Here is a 5,768-nt window from a genome sequence, read left to right as displayed (position 1 = left end):
TCAATGGTTTAGGAGAATACTGTAACTGTTTCCCAGGAAAACTCCACACGTTTTGTGGACTAAAAAACTTCACCCAACCTTCCACCCACATCGAGGTGAGTAGATAATGACTGGATTTTATGTTTTGGGTGAACTTTTCCCTTAATGCAGCTTGGGTGAAAAAGCACAGAGATATACAGACACACAAAACATCTCCTGCTCTTCCTGTGAGACTCCCTGGTTTACCCCAAAACACAAACCCTGGTTTACCCCAAAACACAAACCCTGGTTTACCCCAAAACACAAACCCTGGGCCGTCTCTCAGCGCTTCTCTTCATCTGGCTACAGAGGCCGACACGGTTTCATCTGCAGCCGTCATTTAAAGCACTGAGGGGACAGTCCAGGCTCTGAGATGGTCAGTCTGGACCTTAGAGTCACACAGCAGACACACAGACACTGAGGGCAGAGTCCAGGCTCTGAAGATGGTCAGTCTGGACCTCAGAGAGTCACACAGCAGACACACAGACACTGAGGGCAGAGTCCAGGCTCTGAGGTGGTCAGTCTGGACCTCAGAGTCACACAGCAGACACACAGACACTGAGGGCAGAGTCCAGGCTCTGAGATGGTCAGTCTGGACCTCAGAGTCACACAGCAGACACACAGACACTGAGGGGAGAGTCCAGGCTCTGAGATGGTCAGTCTGGACCTCAGAGTCACACAGCAGACACACAGACACTGAGGGCAGAGTCCAGGCTCTGAAGATGGTCAGTCTGGTCCTCAGAGAGTGAGTCTAGACTCTAAGGTGGTCAGTCTGGACCTCAGACAGTCACACAGCAGACACACAGACACAGTTAACAAAGCTAAGTCCCTTCCTATTCCATCTTCTCCAGGAACGAACGCACCTCCGATGGACTGTATCCCCAAGGTCCCATCGCCCCCTACAGGACACAAGAGCACAGAGAGAGGAGCGCTAATAACGCATAATAACAGAACGCATCAATTCCTTTTTTTATCAAGTTTTTTAGGCTGGTTTCCCAACTGTTTTAATGGAATGCGGTCAACTTGGGTGTGATGTCACTCAACAGGGATACTTAGTGCCATTAGATGGCACAGATCTGACCTTATAGACGACCTTCCCGGCCTGCAGCACGTACAGCCTCTCGGGCATGGCTCCGTACTTCCTGGCCGTGACATCGGTCATGTCGTCCACGACCAGCGGGCACAGGGGCTCCCTCTGCAGGAGGAGGTGGGCCGCACAAAGACGCTCCTCCAGGCTGCGGTGCTGCGCGATCTCCACGTTGTTGGCAAAGGCCCAGCCGTCTGAGGAGGCAACGCAACTTTCACTGTGACACTGAACACCATCACAGTTAGAATAGAAAAGCCCAGTCATAACGTCTTCTAACAATGCCGTTTGGTGGACACTTTTATCTTAATTGCAGTTCAGTTTTACCTGAATTTATAATGTTTCCTTACAAGAAAGACAGCCCATTCGTTGTGATAATCATCTGTTCATTTATTACAATCACCTGCTATAAACAGAAATAGCCTGGGTAAACCCAGCCTTCACGTGATGTCACAGGTTATGCCTGTAGCGTAAGTTTCGTGACCACTAACTGAGTCGGAGACTGAGCTATGTACAGTATGTAGGCTACACACTGTACAGTGTGTAGCCTACATACTGTACAGTAAGGCGGTGCTCTCCTAACTTGTTTTGATGGAGTTGATTTTTCTTTTTTTACATTTCGACTTTATTCTCAACATTTCGTCTTTATTCTCGTTACAGTATTTCAACTTTATTCACGAAATTTTGACTTTTTTCTCAAAATGGAAATAAAAAAAATTCCCTCCTGTCATTGGAAAAAAATTCCTCCTGTAATTTTTATTTGTCATCATGCATGGACTTAATACTCCGTCGTAGAAACATGTGCTTTGCCCATGGGAAGCATGTGGTTTTGGAACGTTGTCACATGTGAAATGTGTGAAACCCATGTAAATTCCCATGTGATTACATGTGAAACCTATGTAAATGTTGTTTTCCACATATGCACCACTGATGGAAAACATGTTGCTATACAACATGTGATAACATGTTAGAGAATGGAATTTCCACTCTTCATCTGCTAATGTGATAATTATAACAGCCTATCTAAACCAAATGAATTGAAGCCAGGAGTCCAGGAAGATGTCTTATGAAAGTATATTTATTACCATAACATTCTCTGTCAATATGTATTGTCAGAGGACTGAATCTCAATGTACCATCTGATCAATGTACAGAGTCCAAATATTCAGCGGCGATGTCACAATTTGACATATACGCTTTATAGGCAAAGGAAGGCAGAGAGAAACAGAGAGAGGAGGGGTGATGACTTGACTAGGAGCCTACAGGGCTGCCTGTCTGTATCAGCAAGGTCAACCTCATGCAGTGGGTGAAAGTTTGTTTTGACCTCCATGTGCTGTGGAGCAGAGGGTGAAGAAATCTCCTATGTATGTGCGTCTCCATTTCTGCATGTGCGAGATGTCTTATGACTAATAACTCATAGCGTTAATTATGTGTATGCAAATATAGCTTATTGATTAGGAAATGCCAATGGAACTTATGTTTTTCTCCAACACATGTTTTCATGTCCACATGTTTCACCACATGTGGACACATGTAGTGAAACATGTGGACACATGCGAACATCATGTGTTTTTTCTGTAAGGGATATTAATAACAATAATGAACTAATAACTAACTGTAATAACAACTTATCACCTGACATTTCAAAGCTACCCACCTGTTGAATGTGCCTCGGCGATGTAGACCAGCAGGAAGTCTGCCTCAGCGCTGAAGTCTCTGACAAGCTGCCTGAACTCCTCCAGTTTGAACAGGAAGGGGGGTCAGCTGCAACTCCCAAAACTCACTACCAGGGGTCTGCTGTCTGCACACATACACACGAATGCTTTATTTGAGTCCACCTCCCACCATCAAAGTCATGTACAGTATGTTAGGGTTAATACTCCTTCCAGTGCCCCTGAGCAAGGCACTGGCAATTGAACTGGCGTTGGTCCCCGGGCGCTGCACTGTGGCTGCCCACTGCTCCTAGTTCTATGAAGCTTTCTAGTAGAGGACGGGTCAAATGCAGAGGAAGAATTTCCACTGGCACAATAAAGGATAACTTAACAAATTATATTAGAATTAACAGGAATCAAATCTAACGGGGTTAGACAATTCATGAACACCTACACAGCACTTTGTTCACACAGCCAGGCTGCTATGACAGCTGAAACAGAGCAGTCTTTCACTTTGTTCTTTGTCATACCAGCAATGTTCAGACCACTCCAATTGTTTATACATGGCCCAGGCATCACTCCTATTGTTTATACATGGCCCAGGCATCACTCCTATTGTTTATACATGGCCCAGGCATCACTCCTATTGTTTATACATGGCCCACGCATCACTCCTATTGTTTATACATGGCCCAGGCATCACTCCTATTGTTTATACATGGCCCAGGCATCACTCCTATTGTTTATACATGGCCCAGGCATCACTCCTATTGTTTATACATGGCCCAGGCATCACTCCTATTGTTTATACATGGCCCAGGCATCACTCCTATTGTTTATACATGGCCCACGCATCACTCCTATTGTTTATACATGGCCCACGCATCACTCCTATTGTTTATACATGGCCCAGGCATCACTCCTATTGTTTATACATGGCCCAGGCATCACTCCTATTGTTTATACATGGCCCAGGCATCACTCCTATTGTTTATACATGGCCCAGGCATCCAAACATAGGAGCCATATAGAAACCGAGACAACATGCAGAATAAACTGTTCCCACACCTTCAACATCAAATTCAAAGATTTTTCAATGACTTTCCAGGCTCAAAGCTGTTACAACACAGCTTTATAACAAGCTCACATACAACAATTTAAAAGTGAGAGGCGTGAATGTGAACACTTCTCAATTGTGTTAAGCCTATTTACTATCGTTGAACAATATGAAAATAACTTCAAATTATATTCTTGCAAAAAAAATTCAAGCACTTTCAGTGACCCATGTGTATGGGCCAGTGGGTCACAGAAGAAAGCCAGGTTGAGGCAGAATTCAACCACAGTTTGAATGTGGGGAATCAGGTGTTTTTCAGGTTGAGAAAGTGCAAAAACAGATGAAAAAACTCAAACATTACAAGAGAACTACAAGAAAATAAAACAGAGCAGACTGGAACCTAAACACACATGTAGCCTAATAACTTGGGCCCCAAGTGTCAGGCCAGCAGTACACACTTGTGGAGTCAAGCAGTCTATCCTACACCCATCTCACAATCAATTAGCAATTAGCTTCCACAAAAGAATGTTTAATTCTACACAATATTTGTTGCATTGGCATTTCTGCATAACTGGATGACCAATCTTAATATGCTATAATGTCCCATCAGCAGCCACTCAAAAGAGATAGCCTACAGAGATATCTAGAGTGTAATACATTTGAGACCTCTCTAAAACACACCTGGCTCCAATGAAGAAGACAGCAGCAGAGAAGACAAACAATAGGCCTTTTTCACAGCAGCCATCTTGTGTTAACAAATTAACACATTTTCAAGGACCCGTGGGACACCCGGAATTATTAGAGTCCAGGACGCACCGTTTAGGTAGTTGAGGATGGTGGTCCTTTCCCCCTCCGTGGTGACGACAGGTGAGTCGGGCGCCTCTCCGCCCTCAAACGCCTCCTGGCCGAGGGAGAACCAGCCGTGCGCCAGGACGGTTCTGACGAAGGCGAGAGATGTGAAGGATGGACCCCAGTCTTCATACTGGAAGTGTGGGTTCTGGGTCATGGTGGTCTTCTCGCCCATCTTCAGGAGTATCTTCTTGGTGAGGCTGGGCGAGATGAACAGCAGGACCCTCAGGAAGAGAGTGAGGGCCAACATGCTGCAACACAGCCACACTGTGGACAGAGCGACCAGAAGCTTCTGTGGAACCATCTTGTCCCCTTGCCTCGGTGCTGAAGTCTGCGTTACATAAGCTCGGCTGCCTGACAGGTCACACAGTTCAGTCTGTGTGACGAGAACAGAGAGACAGACAGCAGACCGCTCCCACCTACAACGACGACACTGCATGCTGCCTTCATGGCTCTTCTCCAGCTCCTACAGGACACACGTTGTTGCAAACACGCCTTGTCGGGCATGCAAGTGCTTCTGGAAAGAAAGTGAGCCTGTAGACTATCCGAGTGTTTGGTCGCTGCGGTTTTGTTTTATTGGCAAAAAAAGGAAACATGACGCTCAAACAGGCTCCTTTTCTTTGACTTGCGCCTATTTTCTCTTCGGGAGGTTCAGCAGCCAAGTGCAAAATACATAGCCTGCCAAGAGAGAGAGAAAAAACAGAGCTAAATAATGATGATGATAATAGCCTAATAACAATATATTATACGTTATTATTATTATTACTGTTTTAAAATAACAATAACAACAATAATAATAGTAGTAGCCTAGTATGATTAAATTATATTGTTGTATATTATTATTATTATTCAAACTTGCTATTTTTTATTTTCAACAACCCAAGTGATGAAAACAAGATGGCATGTTTTGGCATAAGCCTTCACGAGAATTTAGAAAAAAATCTGCTTTTCCATGTGCATATTATTCATATTTTGTGGTTTTGTTAAAGAAATTCATCAAGTGGTGCAGAACTTTGTGCCTCAGCTGCAAAGTGAAGAGGAGAAAAATGTAGGCTACATCAGAGATGATGTTTTACCAAATGTAGGCCTATTTAAAACAAAAATGTATGAC

General features: G+C 44.3%; 1 pseudogene across 1 annotated transcript; it reads right to left on the bottom strand.

Annotated features, from left to right (window-relative positions):
- Positions 1-424: 424 nt before the first annotated feature.
- On the bottom strand, positions 425-4,961 carry LOC310771969 (type I iodothyronine deiodinase-like; annotated as a pseudogene). The gene is made up of 4 exons (XR_014553954.1): positions 4,625-4,961; positions 2,760-2,903; positions 1,100-1,299; positions 425-917 (listed from the first exon to the last, which is right to left on the bottom strand). The product of XR_014553954.1 is annotated as a type I iodothyronine deiodinase-like (transcript).
- Positions 4,962-5,768: the final 807 nt, after the last annotated feature.

The sequence above is a fragment of the Poromitra crassiceps genome (assembly GCF_964638095.1).
Source record: "Poromitra crassiceps genome assembly, contig: HAP1_SCAFFOLD_1633, whole genome shotgun sequence".
Classification (NCBI taxonomy): domain Eukaryota; kingdom Metazoa; phylum Chordata; class Actinopteri; order Beryciformes; family Melamphaidae; genus Poromitra; species Poromitra crassiceps.
Note: the sequence above shows the minus strand (reverse complement) of the source record. Positions and strands in the feature narration are given on the sequence as shown.